The 18,442-nt window shown below is 43.4% G+C and overlaps 1 pseudogene; it reads left to right on the forward strand.

Moving 5' to 3' along the window:
- Window positions 1-7,064: 7,064 nt before the first annotated feature.
- Window positions 7,065-18,233, forward strand: LOC129639439 (endogenous retrovirus group PABLB member 1 Env polyprotein-like; annotated as a pseudogene).
- Window positions 18,234-18,442: the final 209 nt, after the last annotated feature.

The following is an 18,442-nucleotide window of genomic DNA, read 5'->3' on the forward strand; positions in this document are numbered from 1 at the left end:
GTTTGGTTTCTCTTTCAGTTCGCGTGTTTAGAGCCACTCTGCCCCACTCATTACCACCACTACCGCTAGCTTCCTTTGGATTGCTTCCCTTTCCCCATTCCCTGCCACTGAGTGTGTAGTACTTGGTTCCCATGATCTCTCACTCTGTGAACGCACCCAGGCTACACTGATGATCTTCTCTTTATTGGTTGTTCCTCAATATTCTTAGGTTAGTTGACTTTATATCATATCTGATGTTAGTTTGGCTTTATTTTGACTTTCCTAGCATTTTAACCCTAGAAGGACGTCTCAAATCTTACACAACCCTATATTGGGGGTGGAGTGGAAGGCAGCAGATTGATTCTATGAGGACATCTCGGTACTAGACAGACTTTTTCTGCGGCACACAGTCATGAATTATTTATGCACCAGAATGCACTCTTTAAGCACGTTGATGGCCTTTGCCCTTCAGAAACATTTGACGTTGGAATTGTACTTGGAAAGACTCTTTCCCGCTTAAAAACAGGTCTGGTAACCTCTGGAAAGGAACGCTTTTGAATTATAATGGGAATTATTTGGCATCTGGAAGTGGGATCACGAGATGTCCACACTGGTAATCAAAAGGGTAAGAAAAAAAGTGTTTTTGTCACAAAAGGAGAAGCACACTAGTCACGATTTGAATTTGTTAGTTTCTGATTACTGTTCACTTACAAATTGTCACCATCCCATTCCCTCCATTGAGTCATTTTGAGGTCAAAGAATGGAAAACTCTATTTAAGAAGCCATATAAATAATAAATACATGCTTGGAAAGAGTGTGATAAATTAATACAAGATGAACAAAAAAAAATAGTATACTGTATTGGTGTTTGGCAGATTCATGTTGATGTATGGCAAAACCAATACAATATTGCAAAGTAATTAGCCTCCAATTAAAATAAATAAATTTAAATTAAAAAAAAATAGTCACCAGATTTTAATGCTTTACTTAGTTGAAATCAGAATTTTCCTTACTGGTGGTTTATGTTTCTCTTCCCAATTAGATTTTACCCATTGTCGTTCAGTGAACAAATTACTTCTGACTTTATCCATTCATTCATTCCTTTTACTCTTTAAGCAGATTTGAAAGGCTTCGTTATCCCAAACCCACATTCTAGTATTAGAGTAATATTTACATGATAGTTACTTATATGAAATGGTTCAACCAGGAAGCTGCTGTTGCATCCTTCGATGTTTTCCCTTAATTTTGCAGCCCCCTACCCTTTCTCGTGTTCCCTTATATTCCGTTTACCTAACCAACTACAAACAATAGACTTCATTTTATTTGTGTTTCAAAATAACTGGGGAGAAGAGTAAGTCATGATTCAGTTGAAACGTAAAAATTATTATTATTATTATTTTTTTTTGGTAAGAATTTCACTTTCTTTATATAAACTCTCTAAACAATTTGAAATTCCTTTTTCTCGAGCTGAATGCCAAGATGCCATTTCATCTAAACAGAGGTATCCTCAGTTGGGAAATTCAGAGACTACTTAGCTACAAGTGTACCTTGACTGAAAGGTCTGCTTTTGTTTTCCTACCCAACTAGCTTTAAATCCTTAAATTGCTTGTTGCTGCTTACAATAGAAAGATGTTCAATAATGTACAAACAGTGACAGCTGAAATACACTCATTTAAACATTTAAACTCTCACAAACCCTGACTGTTGCCATTTGCCAGTTTGGGCAATTTAGCCAATACCTGTCTCTATTTTTTCACTTTTTTTTTCTTTTCTTTTTGACTGCTCAGGATGAGGAAGAAACCTTTTCCCATGTTGATACTCATTTTGTTAGCCTCTTCGTAAAGGCATGGGGAGATGGGGAGGCAGGGCAAAATGTATAGTCATGGTAACGCTACAGGAAACCATCAAGCTAAATAACAGCAAACTAAACGCCACACTAAAGGAGATGTACCCCTATGGGATACCACGTGGTCCTTGACAATGATGAGGATTTATCCCTGTCTCTGTCTTTCCCTCTCTGTATGTCTGCCGCTCTCTCTGTCTTCCCCTATCTCTGTCTCCATTATGTCTGTCTGCATCCCTGTCTAATTACTATCTACCTCTTTCTTTGTCTACCTCAGTCTCTGTCTCAGACTGCCTATCTTTGTCACTGTCTGTCTCTGTCTTACTGTCTGTATCTTTCTGTTTCTCTCTGTTTCTGACAATCCCTTTTTTGTCTGGGTCTCTATGTTTCTGTCTCTGTCTCTGTATTTCTCCAGTGCTTCTGTATCCGTCTGTATCTGCATCTTTCTGTGTCTCTTTCTCCATCCGTCTGTCTTTGTCTTTCCCTTTCTGTCCCGACCTGTCTCTGTCTTTCTCCCCACCCCCAACCTTGTTTCTCTCTGACTCTCTCTCTCCCCATCACTATCTCTATGTCTGTTGGCTCTCTTTCAGTGTGCGTCTGTCTTTCTCTGTCTCTCAGTCTGTCTGTCTCTGTCTTTCTATCTGTGTCAATCAGCCTCTGCCTGTCTCCCTGTCTCTGTCTGCAACCATCATTCTTTGCCTTAGTTTGAATGTGTGTCTGTTTGTCCCTGTCTGTGCCCGGCTTCCTCTGCCTCCCTGTCTCTGTCTCCATCTATTTCTACCTGTCTCTGTCTGCCCCTTTCTGTGTATGCCTTTCTACCTGTCTCTTTTGGGGGAGGAGGTATAATATCTGAGTCTGTCCCTCTGTTGGGCTTTCTCAGCCTGCCTGACCAGCTATCTCTGTTTTTCTGTCAGGCTGTCCTGTCTCTGGCTGTTTCTGCATCTGGTTCTGTTGCATCTTTTGATAGTCCATCTCTGCTTCTGCCTGTCTTAAGGAGACAGGAATGAAATGTTATTACAATTCGGTCGACAAACCCTCTTCTGTCATCTTCCCTTCCGGTGGTGTCCTAGAGATAGATGCTGTAAGAAGACAAAGGTTAGCATTCGTGTTCAAAGACACAAGAGACTTAAATAAACAATGACTTATGAAGGAGAAAGCAGTGCCCCAGGGATGTAAGTGGGATGGACACAGACAGCAGACCAGTGTAAATTATGCTACTGTGGAAAGGGTCTATATATAAACAGCACAAAGATGACACTGAAATTTTGATGAAAGATAAATCATGTGCTGGAAAAAGAAAACCATCTTTTTAAGAGGAAAATAAAAAGAAGAGGGAGTGTCCAGCCACAAGGTCTACAGGAAGGTACTTGCCAAGTCTCAGCCACAGAATTTGGACATGAAACTGCCTGGTGAGAGTTAAAATAGCAAAATTCACCTATTTTATATAAGCACATCACATAAGTTTAATCATGCCATTAAACTTAAACTTTTGAATTGGGGTCAGCAAACACACACACACACACACACACACACACACACACACTGAAGTAAGTGGATTGAAGCAGGATCCAAGGTTTTTATGTCATCACGTGTTCAGCTAGTAACATGACTCCTAAGACATTCACACACACACACACACACACATTTATATTTTATGAGCCCACATGAGGTTCCACCCTTTCCTTGTCCACTCAGCTACCTGGGCCTTGATGCCCTTCCCTTTATTCAAGATAAATCTCTTGAAAGGGGTGTGTCATCTGCCCCCTGTTCTAAGGTTTACTTGCTTGAGTCCAGGCACCATCTATATGTCATAGACTCTCAAATTCATAGCCCATGCACAGACCACTTCTTTGAATCCAGACCTATAGCCAGCAGTCTGCCCCACCACTTGGAAATCTCAAAGGTGGTGCGATCTACAAAGGAACCAAATAGAACTAATAGTCCAGGCAACCAATTTTAATCTAAATGTAGATTCCTTCCTCATTTGAGTAAATAAATAGAAAGACACTGATGCTGGTAAGGAGAAAATAACCAGGATGTTAGCGGAAACTTATACTTCTTCAAGTGTTTGTGTTTCAGAAGTAAAATTTGTCTATTCATGACATTCTAAAGAAAGGTGGCAATTTTTTTTTTCCTAGTAGGTAAGAGAATTGAAATTTACCTCATTTATTTAGACAATACCCAATTGATATATGAACAGTCTTCGGGAATGATTTGTTCTAACAGTGCAGATCAAAGTTTGGTTTAGTCTGTGAACACGTTTTCCATGTCAATTGCTATGATTAGATTCTGAGATCAGACACCAAAGGATAAATTTCACTCCACAGTGTAGCAAAATTCAACTATCAAACTTGGTTTAAAGACTAGCAGGGTAATAAGATGCAGTGCAAGGAACAAAAGCTATCTGGGCAGATTCAAGGTAAGATTTGAATACCCAAAAGATCCTTAATTCTCTGAGAACTATTCATCACATAAACACACTGCATTACATTGGTGATGTCTGTCAATTATTTTAAAAAATAAAAATAGTACATGGTGATGGCAAAAATAGGAATCTACAAGCAGCTGATGGTTTTGATTAGCATGTTTGCAGTACATGGGATTTTATGATGAGTGATGACTCTAAGTGAATTAAAATCATCCAAGCGGTCACGAAGAACATGTTTTGGGTGAAGGCAAGTGGCTGAGTATGGTCCACCACAGGTGAGGAAGACTTCCTGTAGAGGTATATTCTTAAAAATGGTAGCCCCTAGTCATATGTGATTACTTAAATTGATTCAAATTAAATAAAATTGAAAATTCAGTCTCACTCGCAGCATTTGAAGTGCTCAATGGCTACATGTAAACCCGTGGCTACTATACTGTGCACAGTGCAGATATGGAACATCTCTATCAGCGCAGAGAATTCTGTTAGATAGTGCTGTTCTATAATCAGTCATTCCAAGTAAAATTTACGTTTCTTTCTACTTCTGAATACATAGGTCGCCTGGATAACCTATGTGGGGGTGGGTGATGTTTGTGGGGATGGGGAGGAGTTAGAAAAACAGACATACAGAATGGTCACATTTGGATTTACAGGGTCTCATCAAGGTCTTATTTGTCTCACTGTGCTTACTGAGATGTTATGGAGGCTGGGGACAGGGCTTGAGGAAGGTTGGTAGCCACCCAAAGGAACCGTTTGTTTTGGAACCCTGTGCTTTGAATGTGAAGAATTTGATCTAAACTTCTGTGGCCCATACAACATCTGACCTGGTGGTCAGGCCATCATCTCAAACTCATTGTCCAAAACTCAACCTTGGCTTTCTTTCTCCCATTCCACTATCATGAATATCTATTTTCAATATACTTTATGGTTGGTCTTTTACTGTTCATATTGTTACTATCTCCACCAGTATACTAGCCCTCTTCTCAGTCTCTAGGCCTTGAAATCGCTGGTTGAAAGGATACAAAATAAATGTCTTTGTAAACTGAAACTTACATTAGAAATAATAGCATGTGGGGTTATTGTAAATACATTTAGATACAAATACATAAATACATAAATCAAATACATTTGAGTCTTCTGCTTTGCTTTGCCATCAGGTTTAACGTGATGTGATAGTTCGATGCCTCCCAGCTAAAGACCAGCAGGAACACATTTGTAGTTGAACAATTTGAGTTAATTATTCTTTGCAGTGAAGGAGAACATACACAGTGAAGGAACTGTGGGCCACACAAGTACGTGGGTGATAGAAAAGGGATGTTAAAAGATTTGGGCTTGGGACTTCCCTGCTGGTCCGGTGGATGAGACTTTGCCTTCCAAAGTAGGTGGTGTGGGTTCGCTCCCTGGTTGGGGAAACTAAGGTCCCATATGTCTTGAGGCAAAAACCAAAACATTAAAGAAAAAAAAAAAAAAACAGAAGCAATATGTTAACAAATTCAATAAAGACTAAATAATGGGACCACCTCAAAAAAAAAAAAATAAAGAAATAAAGAGGTGGGCTTGTTTTAGGTGATTTGGGTGAGGTTTTAAAGAAGCAGAGCTTTGATCTGGATTGGATACTGTCAGGAAAACAGGGTATTCCTATGACAGTATCTTAATAAACCTTTTGTATAGAGAGAATAGATTAGAGTGAGGTTAAAGCTACAATTGCTGAAAACAAACAAAGAAACAAAGCAAAGGGGACAACAAAACCCCCAAACTAGCAGTCACTCATACTAGCTAGGAGAGGGATATACGGTGATTTCTACAGTGATTTTGCTTTTGTGTGTACTTAGGAAAAAAAATCACGAAGTGGCCTTTGTTTTGTCTCACTTTATCATGATCTCAGAGTGACAAGGTCTCATGATCTCACCTGAAGTTGGCATTCCCTGAGATGTTTTTCAGTGTCTAATGGGAGAATAACATGTCCTAGCCTGGATGTCAAGAGATATTTTTTCGTACCCCCTTTTGGCCACAAGCCATTAATCCATGTTATCTAGATTATCAACACTGCTCTGATTTTGATGATCAGGAATTTGTTTAGAGAATGTAGTCTGTAGTAGGACATGGATTGGTCTCTCCTGCTCCTTTTGTAGTAGAATGCATCATTGAATACTCTGGTGTGACACGGGCTGTGCATTTAAGACTCCAGACAGGATGCATTGGCCAACTGCAAAACAAGTAATCAAATGAAACACAATGATTATTAGTCCTTGAAACAGGACTTGAAGTCAAGGGCTTGGATTATAAAAACCAGGCAATGAATCCAGCTGGGTTCACCTTTGAGCACCACATGACTTTTGTTAGAATCAAAGACAAGTTTTGGACCACCCTTGCTAGTTATTATTTTCCCTAATGTGAGAATATCAATTCACAAAGCCTATATGAATACGGAGTCCGTTATTCTTCGTGTGTGTGTGTGTGTGTGAGAGAGAGAGAGAGAGAGAGAGAGAGTTGCTCAGTCATGTCTGACTCTTTGCAACCCCATGGACTATAGCCCACGAGGCTCCTCTGTCCATGGTATTCTTCAGGCAAGAATACTGGAGTGGGTTGCCATTCCCTTCTCCAGGGGATCTTCCCGACCCAGGGACTGAACCCGGGTCTCCTGCATTGCAGGCAGATTCTTGACCATCTGAGCCGCCAGAGAAGCCCTTCCTGGTGAGTTTTTAAAAGAAATTGGCTTGACTGTTACTGGATAATCCCTCTCTCTCTAACCCCTCCCCCCTCCCCCACCCGTTTCTGGAAAACAAGATCTGCTGGGATGTTTAGTTTAACAGATCACAAAGTCTCTAGCAATTATCCTGAACACACAAGATAAGTTAGCATATGCCATATGGGTGTTCTATAAGATGTTACATAACAAATAGTACCTCATTGTGGCACGGCCTCTATCAGGAGAATAAGCATCATGTATTACAACTAGAGAAAGCCGATTTTGTGTTCCTCAAGGTAAGTGATGTATTTAGCAGAACTTCCCTTGTGTGGCTCAGCTGGTAAAGAATCCACCTGCGGTGGAGGAGACCTGGGTTCGATCCCTGGGTTGGGAAGATCCCCTGGAGAAGGGAAAGGCTACCCAGTCCAGTATTCTGGCCTGGAGAATTCCATGGACTCTGTAGTCCATGGGGTCGCAAACAGTCCAACACGACTGAGTGACTTTCACTTTCAACCAGTTTCACAAAGCAGGCTGACTATCATGAACAAACGGAATGCCATGAGCAAATTTGACTATAAGGGTCAGGGTGACTCCAGTAATGGAGTCTACCCTTGATTGAGTGGGATATGCCGAGAGGGCACAGGATTGGCCCAGAGGAGCTACCCCGCATCTGAGGTCGGGGCGGTGGCCGGGAGAAGCTACCTGACGCCCCCACGCCCGAGGCCAGGGGCGGTGGCCAGGAGAAGCAATCCCAAGTCCGAGGCCAGGGGCGGCGGCTGGGAGGACCAACCCCACATCCAAGGAGCTGTGGCTGCCCGGGCGCAGGAGGGCCTAGAGGAGCTATCCCATGTTGAAGGTCAGGAAGGGCGACTGTGAGGAGATAACCCTCGTGCAAGGTAAGGAAAGGCGGCTGCGCTTTGCTGGAACAGCCGTGAAGTGATAACCCACGCCCATGGTAAGAGAAGCCCAATAAGACAGTAGGTGTTGCAAGAGGGCATCAGAGGGCAGGCACACTGAAACTGTACTCACAGAAAACTAGTCAATCTAATCACACTAGGACCACAGCCTTGTCTAACTCAATGAAACTAAGCCATGCCCATGGGACAACCCAAGACGGGTGGGTCATGGTGGAGAGATCTGACAGAATGTGGTCCACTGGAGAAGGGAAAGGCAAACCATTTCAGTATTCTTGTCTTGACAACCCCAAGAGCAGTATGAAAAGGCAAAATGAGAGGATACTGAAAGAGGAACTCCACAGGTCAGTAGGTGCCCAATATGCTACTGGAGATCAGTGGAGAAATAACTCCAGAAAGAATGAAGGGAAGGAGCCAAAGCAAAAACAATACCCAGCTGTGGATGTGACTGGTGATAGAAGCAAGGTCTGATGCTGTAAAGAGCAATACTGCATAGGAACCTGGAATGTCAGGTCCATGAATCAAGGCAAATTGGATGTGGTCAAACAAGAGATTGGTGAGAGTGAATGTCGACATTCTAGGAATCAGCGAACTCAAATGGACTGGAATGGGTGAATTTAACTCAGATGACCATTATATCTACTACTGCGGGCAGGAATCCCTCAGAAGAAATGGAGCAGCCATCATGGTCAATAAAAGAGTCCGAAATGCAGTACTTGGATGCAATCTCAAAAATGACAGAATGATCTCTGTTCGTTTCCAAGGCAAACCATTCAATATCACAGTAATCCAAGTCTATGGCCCAACCAGTAAGGCTGAAGAAGCTGAAGTTGAACAGTTCTGTGAAGACCTACAAGACCTTTTAGAACTAACATCCAAAAAAGATGTCTTTTTTATTATAGGGGACTGGAATGCAAAAGTAGGAAGTCAAGAAACACCTGGAGTAACAGGCAAATTTGGCCTTGGAATACGGAATGAAGCAGGGCAAAGACTAATAGAGTTTTGCCAAGAAAATGCACTGGTCATAACAAACACCCTCTTCCAACAACACAAGAGAAGACTCTACACATGGACATCACCAGATGGTCCACACCGAAATCACACTGATTATATTCTTTGCAGCCAAAGATGGAGAAGCTCTACACAGTCAGCAAACACAAGACCAGGAGCTGACTGTGGCTCAGGTCATGAACTCCTTATTGCCAAATTCAGACTGAAATTGAAGAAAGTAGGGAAAACCACTAGACCATTCAGGTATGACCTAAATCAAATCCCTTATGATTATACAGTGGAAGTGAGAAACAGATTAAAGGGCCTAGATCTGATAGACAGAGTGCCTGATGAACTATGGAATGAGGTTCCTGACATTGTACAGGAGACAGGGATCAACACCATCCCCATGGAAAAGAAATGCAGAAAAGCAAAATGGCTGTCTGGGGAGGCCTTACAAATAGCTGTGAAAAGAAGAGAAGTGAAAAGCAAAGGAGAAAAGGAAAGATATAAGCATCTGAATGCAGAGTTCCAAGGAATAGCAAAAAGAGATAAGAAAGCCTTCCTCAGCGATCAATGCAAAGAAATAGAGGAAAACAACAGAATGGGAAAGACTAGAGATCTCTTCAAGAAAATTGGAGATACCAGGAGAACATCTCATGCAAAGACGGGCTCGATAAAGGACAGAAATGGTATGGACCTAACAGAAGCAGAAGATATTAAGAAGAGGTGGCAAGTATACACAGAAGAACTGTACAAAAAAGATCTTCATGACCCAGATAATCACGAGGGTGTGATCACTGACCTAGAGCCAGACATCCTGGAATGTGAAGTCAAGTGGGCCTTAGAAAGCATCACTAAGAACAAAGCTAGTGGAGCTGATGGAATTCCAGTGGAGCTATTCCAAATCCTGAACGATGATGCTGTCAAAGTGCTGCACTCAATATGCCACCAAATTTGGAAAATGCAGCAGTAGCCACAGGACTGGAAAAGTTCAGTTTTCATTCCAATCCCAAAGAAAGGAAATTCGAAAGAATGCTCAGACTACCACACAATTGCACTCATCTCATACGCTAGTAAAGTAATCCTCAAAATTCTCCAAGCCAGGCTTCAGCAATATGTGAACCATGAACTTCCTGATGTTCAAGCTGGTTTTAGAAAAGGCAGAGGAACCAGAGATCAAGTGGTGAACATCCGCTGGATCATGGAAAAAGCAAGAGAGTTCCAGAAAAACATCTATTTCTGCTTTATTGACTATGCCAAAGCCTTTGGCTGTGTGGATCACAATAAACTGTGGAAAATTCTGAGAGATGGGAAGACCAGACCACCTGATCTGCCTCTTGAGAAATTTGTATGCAGGTCAGGAAGCAACAGTTAGAACTGGACATGGAACAACAGCCTGGTTCCAAATAGGAAAAGAAGTACGTCAAGGCTGTTCATTGTCACCCTGCTTATTTAACTTCTATGCAGAGTACATCATGAGAAACGCTGGACTGGAAGAAACACAAGCTGGAATCAAGACTGCCGGGAGAAATATCAGTAACCTCAGATATGCAGATGACACCACCCTTATGACAGATAGGGAAGAGGAACTAAAAAGCCTCTTGATGAAAGTGAAAGTGGAGAGTGAAAAAGTTGGCTTAAAGCTCAACATTCAGAAAACGAAGATCATGGCATCCGGTCCCATCACTTCATGGGAAATAGATGGGTAAACATTGGAAACAGTGTCAGACTTTATCTTTTTGGGCTCCAAAATCACTGCAGATGGTGACTGCAGCCATGAAATTAAAAGATGCTTGCTCCTTGGAAGGAAAGTTACGACCAACCTAGATAGCATATTCAAAAGCAGAGACATTCCTTTGCCAACAGATTTCTGTCTAGTCCAGGCTATTGTTTTTCCTGTGGTCATGTATGGATGTGAGAGTTGGACTGTAAAGAAGGCTGAGCACCGAAGAATTGATGCTTTTGAACTGTGGTGTTGGAGAAGACTCTTGAGAGTCGCTTGGACTGCAAGGAGATCCAACCAGTCCATTGTGAAGGAGATCAGCCCTGGGATTACTTTGGAAGGAATGATGCTAAAGCTGAAACTCCAGTACTTTGGCCACCTCATGCGAAGAGTTGACTCATTGGAAAAGACTCTGCTGCTGGGAGGGATTGGAGGCAGGAGGAGAAGGGGACGACAGAGGATGAGATGGCTGGATGGCATCACTGACTCGATGGACATGAGTCTGAGTGAACTCCGGGTGTTGGTGGTGGACAGGGAGACCTGGCGTGCTGTGATTCATGGGGTCTCAAAGAGTCGGACACGACTGAGCGACTGAACTGAACTGAACTGAGCTGACACTCCTTTGTCTTAGTCACATAAAACATTATTTCCTTTCAGCCCAGAGCTGACGATAATACAACAAAACAACTCAGCTAAAACTCTGTACTAAGGATTACATAACAACAATGTATCCCACTTGAGGACATGTTTCTCCTTCTTGAGGACCTTCTGACTATCTTATTGTTATCTTACAATGTATATTATGGGAGTAGGACTGGTAAGATCTTTTTACTGTTAGTTCTAATCCTGTCATCTTAAAATGTAAATTATGGGAGTTGGTCTAGGAAGACCTTTACAACCTTGAGTCATTCGTTTGATTTACTGCAATAACCAATTAAAAAAGTATAGAGCTCCCTTGCTAAGACTAGTGAGGGGGCATTCTCTGTCCCCCTTCTGATGTCTATGTCAGAAGCTTTCTCTGTCCCTTTTCATACTTTGATAAAACTCTGCTACACAAAAGCTCTTGAGTGATCAAGCTTGGTCCCTGGTCCCAAAGCTAAATCTTCTTCTTTGGAGATCATGAATCTGATACCGTTCACTGTAAGCTAACATCTTGGGGCTTCATCCAGGATCTTCAGGACAAGGTAAACACACTCAGAGCTCTAGTCTCTGCTTTCTCAGTATACACGCTTTCTGCTTTACTTTACTAACTCTATGGCGTGCCTGTCTGTGTGAATGTAGAAGGAAAGAGACGTACCGAAATGAGTATGAAATGAGCACTGAGCCCTGCTCTGCAGTTTCATGGTGCCTCGTAATGCCTGAGGCAGCCCCCCAAAAGGGAGCCTTGTTGGGAGTTTATACCGACCTGCCAATGCCAAGAGACACCCAACGTCCCTGCGAGGGGAGTGGCCAGAAAAGGGCAAAGCACGTGGGCTGAACTTTCCTTTCTTGGTCACCTTTTCCTGGTCTCTTCCACCATTTCGTAATTGCATGGGGAGTTAGAACTACTAACCTAATCCGTCAGATCTTAGACTTTCAAGGGACTTGTGATCCATGCCATTACTGTGTACTTTTACTTAGACCCCAAGCTTGGTAGTCATGGGGAACCCACACTTGCTAGGAGCACGTTCAGGAACGGGGTGGAACTCTAGCTCCAGCAGCACCTTTGGGAACTAGGTGAAGCTCTAGCTTCAGCGGTGTCTCTCTCTTGACTGCTTCCATAGGGGGCCAGAGTCCTAAAAGCGAGTCCTTGCCATACCTGTGCCTCTGAACTACATGGATGGAAGTGCTGCTAGAGAGCATGAGGTTTCTAAGAACATAGGTCAGGAATTCCAGACTGGAAGTACAATGGGCTTCTTCCTTTGGTAGTGCTAGCTCTTAGCAGACCGGAGAAAGCTCTCCAGTGCCTTCTGTCTCAACTCCTTAGATATTCCTTTTGTGGAATCTGTGAAAATGAGCTGGAAGGATTGGCCCTAATAGCTTGAGGACAAAAGTCACTTTTTCCTCACGGGCCGACCCTCTACCACCTCTTTTGCTGTCACATACACTGGTGTGGTGACACAAAGAAGGGACGTATTGATTGTTGTTTGTCCCTTTATAACTCACCGCTTCTACTGTGGTCAGGACTGTACTCAGGAATGTGCACAGGCACTCGTAAGACAGATGCTTCCCCTAGCAGTGCCAGCTTGGGAAACATTCCAGGAAACTACTCTGTTACACCCCAGGTGGCATCAGAGGAAAAGCACAAATCAAACAAAGGTCGTGGTGGTATGGAACTAGAAATCAATTTGGGATGCCATCAGGTCTACCCCTGGTGCATCTCCCCCTTGCCTCGATGGTAGAATGAGCGGGCTGAAGGGAAGGCGCCTGAGTCAGCAAGTGACAGACTAAGTCCGTCTAGGGAAGGAAAAGCTTCGGTGGAAAGTCTGTCTCCACCCCCATCTAGAGCAGGGAGGGACACCTCCGATGGAAAGAAGCAAAGGCGCTGGTTGCCGCTTTTTTCTCTCTTACCGATGCTGCTGCTGCTGATAAGTCGCTTCAGTCGTGTCCGACTCTGTGTGACCCCACAGATGGCAGCCCACCAGCCTCCTCTGTCCTTGGGATTCTCCAGGGAAGAATACTGGAGTAGGTTGCCATTTCCTCCTCCACTCTCAAAGTTCCAGACCCATACCCTTGGATTGTGTCCTGAAAACCTGGGGTAAGTTTGACCCCCAGAGCACAAAGAAGACACACCTGACTTTCCTTTGCAAATCTGCATGGCCACAATATCCATTGGAGGGTGGCAGACAAGGGTGGCCAGTTGAAGGGTCTCTTAACTACGATATTGTTTTACAACTAGACCGGTTCTGTAGAAAACAAGGGAAATGGGTAGAAGTGCCATATGTGTTCCCCTTTTTCTCTCTGTGAGATATACCAGACTTAAGTCCTAAGGGTACAGATTTGGGTGTAAAGCCTTCAGCTCCCTCCTATCCTCTTACTCTGCCTCTGCTTCTGTATCCGGGGCTCACAACTGAGCAAGCTGAGGGTCAAGGCACCCCTCCAGGAAGGGTTGCCTCAGTCTCGATAGAAGTTCAAACAACCCCAGTTCCAATGCAGCCTCAGACTACTCTGGTTTCAATGGGAACTCAGACAGTCAAAGTAGAGAAGGTGCAGATAACCAAAACTAAGGTAAAATACGAGAAAGAGGATGAGGATGAGAAAAAGCAGGTTTCTCTAATCTATCCCTCGGAACGTATGTGAGGCGTAGCTAGAGGGGCTGAGGAACAGCCACACAACTTACTGCCTCTGCAGGAGGCCCCCACTGGGAAAAATAACCAATCCATAAAAATCCATAAGCCCTTTTCTTACCCAGAGGTACAACGGATAAAGAGAGATCTGGGAGACTAGAGGATCCAGAAAAGTACATAGAAGCCTTTACAGGACTCACTTTACTTTATGAGCTTACTTGGAGAGATGTAATGTATGTCTTGGGACAGACGCTGACTCGTGACTCGAGAGCTTGAGTTTTGGGGGAAGTTACTATTTTTGGAGATGAATGGCTTGAACGTGAGACAAGGCAAAAGAGGGAACACGAACTAGCCCTCCTCCCTACAGGGAGCCAAGCAGTTCCCATAGCAGAGCCAGACTGGGATTATCACAAAGAGGAAGGGAGACAGGAGTAGACCCTCTTTGACAATTGCATTATTGAAGGGCTTAAGAGAGCTCGAACGAAGCCTCTAAATTATGCTAAGTTGGCTGACATAGAACAGGTAGAGAAGGAAACTCCTGGTAAATTCCTAGACAGGCTACGGGAGGCTCTCCACAAGTTTACTGACATTGATCCCAAATGTGCAGAGGAGAAATGATCTTAAAAGATAGATTTCTCACTCAGTCACCCAGTCGGCTCCAGATATCTGCTGTAAGTCACAAACACAGGCGTTTGGGCCAAATCAGTCTTTAAAACAGTGTTACAGCTGGCTCAGATGGTATATTGCAGTAGACAATATGAGAAGGGGGAAGGACAACAGAAGAGAACCAAAGAAAAGGCTCAGGCTCTAGTGATGGCTATGAAAACTGCTATGAATCAGCCTGAAGAGAAAAATGTCCAGAGGAAGCCAGGTGAAAAGGGATGGGCTTGCTATTACTGTGGAAAGGAGGGGCATCTCAAGCGAAGTTGCTCTCAGGTGTCTAAGCCGCCCCTGGCTCCCTGTCTGGTCTGTAAAGGACCACCCTGGAGGAGAGACTGCCCCCAGAGGCACAGGTCCCAGGGGTCAGACTCTCAGGACAATCAGGACTGAAGGTGCCCAGGGATCCCCACACAAGCTCCTGTCCTAATGACACCCGAGGAACACCGGGTATTAATAACTGTGGGGGGCCAATCAGTCGACTTTCTTTTGGACACTGGGACACCTTTCTCTGTGCTCACTGAAGCCCCTGGTCTGCTTTCCTCCTGATCCACTACTGTAATGGGACTGTCAGGATGAGCCAAAGGCTATGACTGAAATATTCAGTCATCCTTTAAGCTGCAACCGGGACTCTGTGCTGTTTTCCCACGAGTTTCTGATCATGCCAGAGTCCCCCTCACCCCTTCTCGGGAGGGACAGACTGAGGAAGGTCCAGGCCTCTGTAGTCATGAATATGGAGTCTGCTCTTTCTCTCCCATTGATTGAACAAAATGTAAATCCTAAAGTGTGGGCTGATGGAGGAACTGTGGATCGAGCACAAAATACTGTTCTTGTCCTTATCAAGTTCAAAGACCCTCACCTATTTCCACATCAAATGCAGTATCCATTAAAGCCCGAGGTTAAGGAATGGGCGAAATCTTACTGTACTGACTTGTCATGATGTAAGTGGGATCTTAAACTCTAAAGTTCAGAGCAACAACGCTCCACCTTTAAAGCTGCTGTAACTCAAGGGGTGTCGAAAGCTCTAGGAATCGAGTATCACTTACACTGTTCCTGGAGACCCTAATCTTCAGAAAAAGTTGAAAAGGCTAATGACATTATTAAGAGACATCTACGTAAATTAACTCAAGAGACACAGGACAATTGGCTTAAAGTTCTACCCATAGCTTTAATGAGGGCTCAGACTGCCCCTAAAAAGGAAGGACCGTCCCCCTTTGAATGTATCTACGGAAGACCCTTCTTATGCACAGACATTGTTATAGACCTTTAGAATTAGAATCAGCCTTAGAATTAACTATGTGACGCAGCTTTCAGCCTTTCAACAGACATTACGGAAACTCTGGGAGGTGACTCCTGACCCAGCCGGAGTCAAACAAGCCTCTGAACCAGGCACCGAGGTCTTGAAAAAGACATTGGGATCTGGAGATCAATCTCTCGAGCCCCTCTGGGAAGGCCCTTGCCAGGTTATTCTTTCTTCTCCCACAGCTGTCATGGTGCCAGCAATTGATTCCTGGGTGCACCACACTCAAGTTAAGAAGTGGCACCCTGACCAAAACTAAACAATGTCATTTGACGTCTTTATCCTCTAAGCTTTTACCTCTTACTTTTCAGATGGGCCTGACAATCGACATGGGCCTGCTTCTGCTGACTCCAAACGTCCCGAGTCTGCCATTTGACCCTCAAGACAACGCCTTTCTGTCCTGGGCTCATTCTTATGCTGCATTCCACAATCGGTCTAATTGCTGGGTCTGCGGAGTGCTCCCCTCTTCATCAGTTGAAGGGTTCCCATGGTGGGTTTTTCCATTTCAAGGAAAAGACTTTCTTCAACTCTGTGAAAATATCTTCACCAACAACAATCACATGTGATGCCTCTCTTTAATCTGATGACATCTAGCAATCCTAAAATGGACTGGTGTAACACTCTGTACCTTAACTATGGCTATAATGTGACTTTCAACTTTGATCGTACAGCATCTTGATTTAATGTCTATTTTGCTGAACATTAAGAAAGTAAATGGGTCTAGATCTCATGGTTTCCTACCTAATGTTTATCAAATATGGGATGAGGTCATATGGCTAACTCCTGAAAAGGGACGCCTACTACCTAATGCTCCCAAACGCTGGGAACAAATAGAGCCATCCCCAGAAGTTAGCTGACAACTTAATTAAAATGATCGGAAACAATTGGGGGTTTTGCCTCAAGAAATATGCAATGTAATCATTCCTGTGTTTTCCAATTCCAGTTCAGGCCCTCCTTTTGCCTCGCCAGGAACTCACTGGGACTGGATCGCTCTGTCACGCTGGTTTGCTCCAAACAGGACCTATTGGATATGTGGCTCTTATCTATGGCCATGGCTTCCCCCTGGCTGGATAGGGAGGTGCACCCTAGGTCTAGCTTTTACTCGTGGCTTCATATTTTCAGAGCTTCCAGAGAATCCTGCTGATCTGCCACAGCTTAAAACTCGCTGGGCAAGGTCTGTATTTCACTGGTATGATTATCTGGCTGCAATATCCATCCCCTCTCTGGGGACACAGATGTTATGCTACGAGTTGATGCTCTGACTAACTTAACTCAACAGGCTTTACAAGATTCTCAAAAAGCTAGTTCAGCCCTTAATGCTAAACAAATACAAATTAGAAAGGCGGTTTTACAAAACAGATTGGCCTTAGATATTCTAACAGCCGCACAAGGAGGAACTTGTGCCAGTATTCATACCCAAAGTTGCACACATATACCAGATATGAGTACTAATGCTACTCACATACTAAACACATGAACAAGATGATTCAGGCTATGGATTCTCTCAAAGCTTCAGACACCTCACTTTGGGAAAGGTTAACTAGCTCCCCATGGTAGAAAACTATCTTAATTGTAGTAATTCTAATTGTTCTGTTTTTACTGTTTGCTCCCTGCATCTGCAACTGTGTAACTGGATTTGTTTCTAACCGTCTGAAAGCTTTTAATTTACAAATGGCTGTCCAGGCTCCTAGGAGTGCCACAGCCTCCTTCAACTATTACTTGGGGCCCCTAGATCAGAGACCCTCAAAATGAGGGCTAGGAGAATATGTTGCCTCAACAATTTAGGGATGATGCCCCTCAACAGCAGGAAGTAGTTATGGAACAAAAAACGATGCCCCTTTCCCTTGGCAACATCATTCTCCTAAAAGAAAAGCGGGGAATGAGAGAGTCAATTTCTAGGTAGGTTGATAAAAGTCCGGGATCCCCAAAGAGGAGAGAGCATCTGGTGTTCTCAAAGAGGAGGTAGGGGTCTGGAGTTCTCAAGGAGGAGAAAAGGACAAACGTGTTTGTTTGTTTTATTCATAAAACATTTTTTTTTCCTTAGCCTAGAGCTGATGATTGTACAACAAAACAACTCAGCTTAAACTCTGTACTAAGGATTACATAACAACAATGTATCCTGCTTGAGGATATGTTTCTCCTTCCTGAGGACCTTCTGACTAATCCTGTTATCTTACAATGTACATTATGGGAGTGGGTCTGGTAAGATCTTTCTACTGTTAGTTCTAATCCTGTCATCTTAAAATGTAAATTATGGGAGTTGATCTAGGAAGACCTTTACAACCTTGAGACATTCTTTTGATTTACTGTAATAACCAGTTTAAAAAGTATAAAGCTCCCTTGCTAAGACTAGTGAGGGGGCATTCTCTGTCCCCCTTCTGATGTCTATATCAGAAGCTTTCTCTGTCCCTTTTCATACTTTAATAAAACTCTGCTACACAAAAGCTCTTGAGTGATCAAGCCTGGTCCCTGGTCCCGAAGCTAAATCTTCTTTGGAGATCACGAATCTGCCACCATTCACCGTAAGCTATCCTCTAAACCAGAAGAACAGCTTAGGTTAGGGGCAGGTAGACCCTTCTGAAAAACATCCATTGCCACTGATGATGAAAAGAAATTGTGTGAAGAGGCTGATAGAAAAAAACACCAGTTTTGA

This window comes from Bubalus kerabau, chromosome X (genome assembly GCF_029407905.1).
Source record: "Bubalus kerabau isolate K-KA32 ecotype Philippines breed swamp buffalo chromosome X, PCC_UOA_SB_1v2, whole genome shotgun sequence".
NCBI classification, from domain to species: domain Eukaryota; kingdom Metazoa; phylum Chordata; class Mammalia; order Artiodactyla; family Bovidae; genus Bubalus; species Bubalus kerabau.